Source organism: Silene latifolia, chromosome 2, assembly GCF_048544455.1.
Source record: "Silene latifolia isolate original U9 population chromosome 2, ASM4854445v1, whole genome shotgun sequence".
Taxonomy (NCBI): domain Eukaryota; kingdom Viridiplantae; phylum Streptophyta; class Magnoliopsida; order Caryophyllales; family Caryophyllaceae; genus Silene; species Silene latifolia.
In genome coordinates, this window is record NC_133527.1 from 88,295,009 (window position 1) to 88,306,866 (window position 11,858).

The 11,858-nt window shown below is 38.1% G+C and overlaps 1 non-coding gene across 1 annotated transcript; it reads right to left on the reverse strand.

Moving 5' to 3' along the window:
- Window positions 1–215: 215 nt before the first annotated feature.
- Window positions 216–324, reverse strand: LOC141645036 (small nucleolar RNA R71). The gene has a single exon (XR_012544631.1). It is a non-coding gene; the product is annotated as a small nucleolar RNA R71 (small nucleolar RNA).
- Window positions 325–11,858: the final 11,534 nt, after the last annotated feature.

Below are 11,858 nucleotides of genomic sequence, written 5' to 3' on the forward strand. Positions count from 1 at the left end.
GAAACATATGGAAATTTTCACGGACTATTGCTGTTCAATACCTATACCGGAGGGGGTAACTCAAGATGAAGTAAAGGGGTTCATGTTCTTATACTCCTTGAAGGATTCGGCGCGAGATTGGTATCGCTACCTCGATAGAGTAGCAGCTGGAGTCACTGATTGGACATCTTTAGCATTAGCCTTCTACAAGAAGTACTTCCCGCTTTCGAAGACTAATGCCTTGAAGAGTAAAATCACGAGTTTTCAGCAAGGAGCCGACGAAGATTTTTGTGAAGCATGGGGACGTTTCAAAAGTTTGGTCCGAGCTGTCCCTCATCATGGTTTCCAGCAATGGTATCTTTGCAATATATTTTACAATGCTTTATATGATGATTACAAGGTCATCTTGGATGCAGCTGCTAATGGCAGGTTTCAAAAAAATACCGGTCAAAGTAAGGGTTGGAACACCATTGAGGAGATGGCAGTCCATAAAGCCGAGTTTGGAAGTTCACGTGGTAAGTCACGAAAGCAAAGTGAAGAAATGACTGCTGTAGTGACACTTATGACTTCCATTTCTACCCGTCTCGAGAAGCTCGAGACTTCTGAAGCTTCCAAAGGGAAAGTCGAAGTTCCTATTCAAAACTCAGATGAGATCGAGAAGTTAAGAGAGATGGTCCAACTCCTCTTGGTTCAAGTGGCGAATATGGAAGCAGCCGGGATTGAGTCCTCACGGAATTTTGTGAAACAATTGGAGAATATGGAGGCTAAGCAAGCCGCTAATTCTTCAATTAAATGTGAAGGGCCGGTTGAGACGATCAATGCCATCAATCTCAGAAGTGGCCTTTCCTATGAAATTCCCGACAAGCCAAAGGAAGACTCGGGAAATGATGAAGAAGTTCGTTTGAATTCTGATGCAAACGAGTCAATGCGATCTTGTTGGTCGATCGACCAACATTCCCGATCGATCGATCAATTGTCGACAAAATAGTTTCTGGTCGAAACTATTCACACCTAGCACATCCAAATCGATCGACCAACATCCTCGGTCGATCGACGAGATACCGATGACGATAATTACGACAGAACTGCTTCACGCCACTTACTTGGTCGATCGACCATCCATACCGATCGATCGATGGAACTCCAAAGCCAGGATGCAAATCCGTCAACTAGTTTGCAAGATTCATCACTCATTGATGATTTGACGGGGGTTTTAAACCTACGGAAGCCGAAGGTTACTGATCCTACGGCCAGTGTTGCAGTCCCGTATCCGGAGCGTTTGAAGGCTACCAAGCTGGAGCGTAAGTTTGGTAAGTTTCTGGAGATGGTCCAGAATCTCGAGGTAACGGTTCCTTTCACTGATTTAATTACCCAGGTACCCTCTTATGCTAAATTTATGAAATATATTTTGAATCGTAAGAGAAATTTTCGTGATAATGGTAATGTTGCGTTTGTGGAGGAATGTAATGCTCTTTCACAAGTTAATGTGCCACCTAAATTAAAGGACCCGGGTAGTTTTTCAATTCCTTGCACTATAGGTAACCACGTAATTGGAAAGGCCCTCTGTGATTTAGGGGCCAGCGTTAGTGTCATGCCGTATTCTGTTTGCGAAAGGTTAAACATTGGTAGACTTAAGGTGACCGATATTACCGTTCAAATGGCAAATAGATCGACTCAGAGACCTATAGGTGTTCTAGAGGATGTACCCGTTCGAGTGGGTAAGTTTTTTATTCCTGTAGATTTCGTTGTTTTGGACATTGCAGAGGATAGTCAGATACCTATTATTTTAGGCAGACCGTTCTTACATACAGCTGGAGCTGTGATAGATGTCAAACGCGGAACCATCACCTTAGAGGTAGGGGATGACACCATTGAGTTCAGTCTTGCTCACAAGGCAACTGAACCTGCTGATGAGGATACGTGTTATTCCATTGATATTGTTGACAGGGTTGTTACTTGTAATTGGAGGGAATCCTTAGCCAAGGATCCCTTAGCTGATCTAACCTATTTAGATGAGTATGCAGGTAATACAGTGGAGAATGCTGAGGAGCCAGACGCTTTGGTTGCCTCAATGGAGAGCTACGAGCTCAATGAAGAAGAAGATGAGATGCTTTTGAGCCTGGCCAACGATAACTTGGTGAACACTTGCTACACCATTGAAGCGATTCTGTCTATCTTTGTAGAGGTAAAGGTGCCAGAGCGTAAGCCACTTCCCCTAATCTTAAGTATGTTTTTCTAGATGATACGGAGCGACTACCAGCTATTGTTAGCTCTAAGCTTAACGATGACCAAATATGCCTTTGATGTGTGTACTTAAGAAAAACAGAAGGCTTTAGGTTACTCTTTGGATGACATTAAGGGCATCACCCGATGTCTGTATGCACAGGATAGAGTTGGAAGAAGGCCACAAGCCTTATAGACAGGGTCAACGCAAGTTGAACCCAAAGATGCAGGAAGTTGTTATGGCTGAGGTGATGAAATTACTTGATGCAGGTATTATTTATACAGTTGGCAACTCCAAGTGGGTTAGCCCAGTTCAGGTGGTCCCGAAGAAAGGAGGGACTACCGTGGTTAAAAATGATAAAAATGAATTAATACCAACTCGAGTAGTGACAGGGTGGCGGATGTGCATTGATTATAGACAGTTGAATGCCGCCACCAAGAAAGATCACTTCCCCCTCCCTTTGTTGACCAAATGACTGAAAGACTTGCTTCTAACAAATTTTTCTGTTTTCTAGACGGATATTCGTGGTTCTTTTCGGATCCCTATTCATCCGGACGATCAGAGTAAGACTACTTTTACCTGTCCACAGTGTGTTTTTGCGTATCGTAGAATGCCTTTCGGATTGTGTAATGCCCCCGCTACCTTTCGGAGGGTGCATGATGGGGATTTTTTCCGATTATATAGAGAATATTATGGAAGTATTCATGGATGATTTCTCGCTTTATGGCGCGTGACTTTGATCGTTGTTTAGCTAACCTTGATAAAGTCATGCGGCGTTGTATAGATGTTAATCTTGTTTTAAACTGGGAAAAGTGTCAGTTTATGGTCAATGAGGGAGTTGTGTTAGGGCATCTGATTTCTGATAAAGGTATACATGTTGATAAGGCAAAGGTTCAGGTGATTGAGCAATTACCTCCTCCCGTGAATGTTAAAGGAGTGAGGAGTTTCCTAGGTCACGCTGGCTTCTACCGGCGTTTCATTAAGGATTTTTCAAAAATTGCTAAACCACTTACACAATTGCTTCTTAAGGATGCTGTCTTTGAATTTACTGATGAGTGCCATGTCGCTTTTAACGGGTTAAAGGAGGCCCTAGTTTCTGCGCCAATCATTCAAATTACCGATTGGGACCTCCCATTTGAGATCATGTGTGATGCCAGCGATTATGCTATCGGTGCAGTTCTGGGACAGCGAAAGAATAAAGCTTTGAATGCCATATATTATGCGAGCCGAACTCTGGATGAGGCTCAAGTCAACTATTTTACCACTGAGAAAGAGTTTCTAGCTGTTGTTTTTGCCTTAGACAAATTTCGGTCTTATTTGTTAGGCTCTAAAGTTATTGTTTACACTGACCATGCAGCGTTGAAGACTCTCTTTCTTAAGAAAGATGCAAAGCCAAGGCTTTTGAGGTGGATACTCCTTTTACAGGAGTTTGATTTGGAGATCAAAGATAAGAAAGGAGCAGAGAATGTGGTAGCTGACCACTTATCTCGTCTGCAGCTGACAGAAAGGGAGGATTCTTTGCCTATTAATGATTCTTTTCCTGATGAGAGTTTGTTAGCTATTACTACTTCAGGGTCTTATCCACCTCCGTGGTTTGCTGATTTTGCTAACTTTCTGTGTGAGTAGGATACCACCCGAGCTTTCATGGCGTGAAAGAAGCGGTTTGCTTATGATGCCGGACAATATTTTTGGGATGATCCTTATGTTTTCAAGGAATGCGCAGACGGTCTCATCCGGAGATGCGTACCTCAGTGGGAGGTGAAGGATATCCTAGAGGCTTGCCACTCTTCCGCTTATGGTGGTCATCACGGTCCGTCCAGACCGTAGCTAAATACTCCAATCTGGTTTCTATTGGCCAACTTTGCATGCGTTATTGTCGCAGCTTTGTTGTTCTTGAATGCGATGCTTGTCAAAGATCGGGAATATTTCAAGAGACATGAGATGCCACAGGTAGGCATTCTTGAGGTCGAGATTTTCGATGTCTGGGGCATTGATTATCAAGGACCTTTTCCGAGCAATCAAGGTAATAAATATATCCTCGTAGTCAGAGATTATGTATCCAAGTGGGTGGAAGCTATTGCTACTCCCCATTGCGATGCAAAAGCCGTGATTAAATTGTTTAAAAAGATTATTTTCCCTTGTTTTGGTGTCCCTCGGGTTGTCATTAGCGATAGGGGAATGCATTTTAAAGAGAAACAACTTAGTGCTTTATTGACTAAATTCGGTGTCCAACATCGTAGAGGTTTGGGGTATCATCCCCAAACTACTGGTCAGTTGAGCTTTCTAACGAGAATTGAAAGAAGTCTTAGCTAAAGTTGTTTCTAAATCACGGAAAGACTGGAGTCTCAAGTTAGGCGATGTCTTATGGGCTTATAGAACTGCGTTTAAAACGCCAATCGGGATGTCACCGTACCGATTGATTTATGGTAAGACATGTCATTTACCCGTTGAGTTAGAGCGTAAGTCTTGGTGGGCTATTTGTGATTTGAATTTGGATCCTAACCTCTCTCGTGAGAAACGCATGACACGGTCGAATGAGCTAGAGGAATTTAGGTCACTTTGGCCTATGACAATGCAAGGATCTACAAGGAGAAATCAAAGCGGCACGCACGACAAGAGAATCATAAAGCGCGAGTTCCATATTGGCGATAAGGTACTTTTTTTTAATGCTCGTATCCGTTTATTTCCTGGTAAGCTGAAATCCAGGTGGACCGCCCCTATACGGTCACAAACATGTCACAAAGTTCGGATCTGTTGAATTGGAGACCTCTGCTGGAGAAAGGTTCAAGGTAAATGGCCAATATGTGAAGCACTATCATGGATCAGATGCATATGTTGGGAAGGTCGAGGTTTTGTACTTCGATCCGCTATCAGATGATGAGAAGTGAGGTAACAAGGTCGTGCGGGACCTCTTAAACCAGCGCTAACTGGGAGGCAACCCAGGTTGTAGTTATTTTGTAATTTAGGATTTCCGTTTTGTTGTTTCATTCAATTTGCTTTTTAAGTTTTCTTGTTTTGTTTCCTTTATTTTCATGCATTTGCAATTTCTTGGTTTGGGAAAATTGTACGCCTTTGATAATTTCTACAGGAATTTATTTTATGCAAAGTGCGTAAGTGGTCTACTGGATTTTGCGAGAGAAAGACAGGAAGTTATGATGGCAAAATGAATTTTGACGATTTTAATTCCAATTGCCAGTTCAAACAGTCGATCGACTAGGAGGTTCATCGATCGATCGATCGAGGAAGAACAGAGGCTACGTGCAGAGGAAGTGGTCGATCGATCCGGGTCACATAGTCGATCGACCACTAAGGAGAGTCCAGAAGCCACGATAATGAAGGATCGGTCGATCGACCGAGTAAACTGGTCGATCGACCAATCCGCGGGTTCAGAGGCAGCTGATAAGGGAAGTTTTCATCCTTATTTTTCTCATTCATTCACTTCCCAAAAATCTGAAAAACAAAAGAAACCCAAATTCTCCCTTTCAACAATTACGATAATATCAACCAACACAATTCACATACGATCAATTCACTTTAACGTAAGTAATCCACCATACCAAACATAGATAATTAAAAGTCGAGTTGAGTAGGATTATCCCTACCTGGAAAACGATTCCAAATAAGCAGCTTAAGAAATCCAAATAATTGAAGCAATCCGATTATAATTCTTCACAACCGTCACCTAATCAAAATATCATAATTCAATTTAATTTAATTAATTAATTATTTATTTATTCCTTTTATTTACTTATTCAAAATAATTATTTATTATATTTATTAAAGGTCACGATATTAAAACCCGACCCAATACAAACTCGATTTACCCAAATAAAAACCCGTCTTAAAACTAAATAAGTCAACCCATACTATTACCCGTGAGAACTACGAAAAAAACAAAGCACACTCACTTAATCAATCACGGCAAATCCCGTGTTCAACCCCTTCGCTCAAACCCCCTCCTTTAGCCACCTATTACGCCACCCCCAGCCACCTTCAGCACCACCCAACCTGCCTCACCCTAGCCTGCACCTCGACCAACCCCGACAACCCCATCATTAGTTGCGTTTTATTCCAGCTAAGGATTTCCTTGATGTCCACCCCTCCCTCAGTACGAGGAAGGCAAAAGCTGTTCCAACTCTTGAAAACAAGCCTGTGAGCCCCATCCTTAATGCCCCACAGAAAGTCCTTACACATCTTGTGGATTTTTTTCACAATACCTTTAAGTAACAATACACTCGAGCCCCAAAAATTCTGAAGCCCAAAAATGACAGACTTAATAAGAGCAATTTTCCCAGCATAACTCAACAAATGATTTGCCCAGTGGCCTAGATTCCCCCTGATCTTATCCAAAAGAGGACTAAACATCCTTTGAGTGAGCCTAGAACAAAACAAGGGAATCCCCAAATATCGAATAGGGAGCTCACCCTCAGTATACCCAGTAGAGTTCAAAATGAGTTGTTTAATGGAAGGAGCAACACCTCCAAAATACATATTAGATTTCATTAACTTGCAGTCCAGAAATAGCAGCAAAGGAATTGAGACATTGAGCAACAGCCATAACTGAGGGGAGATCAGCTCTGGTAAAAACCAACAGGTCGTCAGCAAATACTAAATGTGTTAGTTTCACCTTAACACACTTAGGGTGGTAAGAGAAACCAGGTGAAGCAGGCAGTTTTCTGAGCATCCTAGAAAGAACTTCCATGCATAAAACAAAAAGGTAAGGGGACAAAGGATCCCCTTGCCTCAGACCTCGCTTGCCTTGGAAGAAACCCTCAGTGGCACCATTGATATTGAGAGAGAAGTAGGATGTAGTGACACAAGCCAAAACCCATCTAATGAATTGGGGGGGGGGGGGGACCCAAACAACTTCAAACTTGCAGCCAAAAAATCCCAGTTAACGGAGTCAAAAGCCTTTTTTATATCCACTTTCAAAATACACCTAGGGGTAAGAAGGCTCCTATCTTCTTCTTCTTCTTCTTCTTCTTCTTATTATTATTATTATTATTATTATTATTATTATTATTATTATTATTATTATTATTATTATTATTATTATTATTATTATTATTATTATTATTATTATTATTATTATTATTATTATTATTATTATTATTATTATTATTATTATTATTATTATTATTATTATTATTATTATTATTATTATTATTATTATTATTATTATTATTATTATTATTATTATTATTATTATTATTATTAGTGGTTCTCATGGTTCTCATTATACTAGTGGTTCTCACCGGATCTCGACCATATATATATATATATATATATATATATATATATATATATATATATATATATATACATATATATATATATACATATATATATATATATATATATATATATATATACATATATATATATATATACATATATATATTGTTGGAGTATGTGTCCTCGACAATACCGCGATCACATGTTTAAATCTCATAATAAGAATACTTAAGGGATGATTCAATTATATAGTCAACGGATCAACATTAATCCGTAATGATTGGCTAACTAGAGTTTGATATTACTGTCGTTTTACTGTGGTGATCAGTTGATCTCTTAAGGTCACACCTATAAGACAATTCCTTTAATAGATTAATTAATTAATTGTATAATGATACAAGTTAATTAATTCCTTAAAATTGAACAATTTGTTTTGTGAGTAAGAATAAGTATCTTATTGTAATTTGATTAAATAAGATTCATTTTAGTAATTGAAATGCTTTCATTACTGAAATTAATTATTGTTTATGAAACAATTGGATTAAGAATGATTGGTGAATTATAATTGCAAAATATTGTAGATTATATTAACATAAGCCATTTTATTTACATGTAATTATGAATTACTAGTTGATTTATTGTAGGTAATTTATTCTTATAAATAATGATATTTAATAAATTAAGTATGCATTAAAATGACAAATGACTCATTATATGTCACATGCCATACAATAATACAATTGACAAAATAAAATGGACTCCACTTTATGAAATGGACCGAAAAAGGGGAGGGTTTATAAGTTAGTGGGTGTTTTATTTAATTGTTAAATAAAACACAATCATAACCTATTTGTAAGTAGCCTTGCATCTAGTTTCTTGTGAAGAACAAAAGCAAAAGGGTGAAGGCCATGCATTGGCCTTCTAAGACCCCCAAAACCGGCCCCCCCCTACAATATAGAGAAAATGGTTCTCTATTATTCATTCACGCATTTTTGTTCATTCTTACCACTACTCCTCATTCTCTCTAAAAATAGTTTTTAGATCTCACAAATTGTTTCACCATATTCTAATATCAAATTATATTATTACTAGAGTAGTTATACAAATATTATTAGAATCATTAAGGATAACTTGTAATACCCCGTATTTTAATAATAATTTATAGGAATAAATTATGTAATTTAATAATTAGTTAAAGGCATTTCTAATAATAATTACAAGTAAGACGATAATTAATTAATAAATTAATAATCTAAGTCGGGAATTGGGTTAAGCTTATAAGTGGATCTTGGGCCGTGTGCCATTGGTAATTGGAGCGAAATTTATTAAATTGGTGTAAGTGTAATCGGGATTTATATCGGGAATTAATAATAATATAATATGGAAAAGTAATAATAATTATATCAATAATAATAATAATAAGTTATGACAAATAATAAATTAGTAAATATTGTATGAGGAAATCCTATTTATGATAAGATTAACATATAATAATAATAATAATAATAATAATAATAATAATAATAATAATAATAATAATAATAATAATAATAATAATAATAATAATAATAATAATAATAATAATAATAATAATAATAATAATAATAATAATAATAATAATAATAATAATATAATGGGAATTATAATAATGATAATTCCTATACTAATTAGAATAAGGTAAATTATATAGTTTCCTAATTGACCTCGCATTCTCTATAATCCTACCCATAAATACCCTATTAAATCTGAGAAATAAATCACAAATTAAGAGGAGGAGCTTTTGGAGACGGAATTAGCAAGCGATAACTAATAGGTAACAACTTCTAATCTTGTTTTATTTTCTTATACAGCTGAATGTGAGACGATATTAAGACGCTTAGAAACTGACCCAAACCTTGACGGAATCAGACCAAACTTTGGGAAGTGGTACGTGGGATTGCAAGGGTTGGAATGGGTGTGGTGGTGGTGTCAGGAAAGGCCAAGGGTGGCGGTGGCAGGCAGCTGAAAGTGGCTGGTCAGAGGGGTTGCGGTTTAGGTCGTGGGTAGTTTAAGGGAGTAATTGAACCCTCAATTGGCCGAGTCTTGACCTGGGTAAGGTTGGGTTGTGACGGGGGTAGTTAGTCGAACATGGTGGTTGTTTTGGGGGTGGCTATAGGCGGTGGTTCGTGGGGTGGTTGGCCGGAGTTCGCATAAAACATGGGATATCGGGTTTGGGGTGTTACTGTCGGGTTTGTGTCGTGGTATAGAGGGAGATAGGGGAAAGGCGGGGATTCTGGTGACACTAGGTGGCCAGGTAGTTGGCGGTGGTGGCCACGGGTGGTCATGGTGGCAGTAAGGTGGTGAATTGGCGGGTTTTGTTATTTTCGTGTCGGGTTTTCGGGTGCTGTTTAGGGCGTGGTTTTGGGGTCTGTTTAGGACGGTTCAGGTGATGGTTAAGTGGCTTCACAAACTGATCTTTGCTGCTCCTAATATCTGGGTGCAATGGGTTCAAGCTTATGTACTCAAAGGGACTAGTATTTGGGACTTTAAAATGACTGCTACTTATTCATGGTTCTGGGGGAATGTTATCTCTTCCAGAGACAGTTTGTTGCAGCTCGCAGGGGGTAGGGTTCAGGCTGAAGCCCTACTGTTGGAGGATGGGTACAAGCAGAAGATTTATGAATTGCTTAGAAGTAAAGGTACTCCCTTCAGCTACCACAAGACTATCTGGGATTCTGTAGTCTACCCCAAGCACGCCATTATTAGACTTCTTGCATCTCAGAACAAGCTCCCTACTATAGATAACTTGTGTACTCGGGGTTTGGTCTTGGTGAATAGATGCTCCCTGTGTGAGAGGCAGGCTGAAAATGGTTCACATCTATTCTTTGACTGTCAGTTTTCTCAGGAGGTTTGGAAGGAAGTTTCTGTTTGGATTAAGTGTACTAGTTGCCCCAAACTGGGCACTATCCTTTCATGGTTAAGAAGACATAATAGGGGGGTTAGTTGGTCAAGAAACTCGTGACGCCGTGCTCTTCTCTCTCACTGTACTTGTTGTGGGCAGAGAGGAACAAACGTATCTTTCTGAATGCTGCTACTCCTTCGTCTTCCCTGATCAGAAGAATTAAATATTTAGTGTTGTTGAGGTTTCGTAGTAATGAGGTTGTCTTTAAACAATTGGCTATGTAAGCAGCCTGCTCTTATGTTAGGGCTTGCTTTGGTTTCTTTCTTTTTTAGGTGGCCACACTGGTCTCCTTGTAGGAATGTATAGGATCTGTACTCTACCTCTTTTTATCTAATATATATGATCCTAACCTTTCTGCAAAAAATAATAATAATAATAATAATAATAATAATAATAATAATAATAATTTATTATTATAATAATAATACGGACGACATCAACCAAATAAAACGTGATTTTGTTTCAAACCTTCGCTCACCACCAAACCTTCGCTCACCCATCATTTTCACAAAACTACCTCTCTCTCATCTTTCTTTCTCTCTCTTCGACTATCAAAACATTCAACATCACTCTTGCGATTCCACTAACAAAATCTTTCAAATTCTACGACAATCAAACTATTCGACAATCAACTTTTGGACAATTTTTCGATCAATGGATCCTGTTAATTCGACGTAATGTTTTGAAATTGATTATTTATTTTTGTGAAATTAGGGTTTACATTTTGATCTCTTAGTAATTTTTTCAATCGTCGATTAAATTAATTGAATTTAGGGTTTGATTATCGTGTTAGAATGTTTGTGAAATTTAGGGTTTGATTAATTTTTCAATTCATGATTACCTATCGAAATTGTTGAATTATGCTTCTGAAATTAGGGTTTCGTGAATTAGATTGGGGAAACTGGGAAATTAGGGTTAGGAAAATTGAGAAATTACCAAAATTTGTTGAAATTATGAAATTGGGGACTGAGTTCCGTGAATTAGATAGTCTTTACAATCGTCAAAGTAGTAGTTATGTGCATTGAATTCCTGTTTAGGCGCATCAAAATTCGTTTCCAAATTGCTGAATCGGATATCAGCCTAACACCATTAGATAATCAAACTCCAGTTCCATGGACACTATCCTGTTGTTATTGTTACTTAAGTTCATATTTTGGATAACTAAGAGGCGGTGAAAGGAGCTAGAATATACGTGGTAACTGTGAGTAGTTTAGTTTGTTATTGACTGAATCATTTTTGAATTGGACTTGAAAAGCGACTGGATGCTAGCATCTCCTAGTTTAGCTATAGAGTACTTCTTCCCTAGTGTAGTTTTCAGTGGTTGGTTTTGTCGTTTTTTGGATATTGGTGCATGAATTCTTAACTTCAATACACGACTCACTATTCTTTAGTTTTGAAATATGATGAAATTAAATGACCCACTTATCAGTTTATAATATCGTCATGACATCATTGCCGTTTACATTATGAGTATTTATG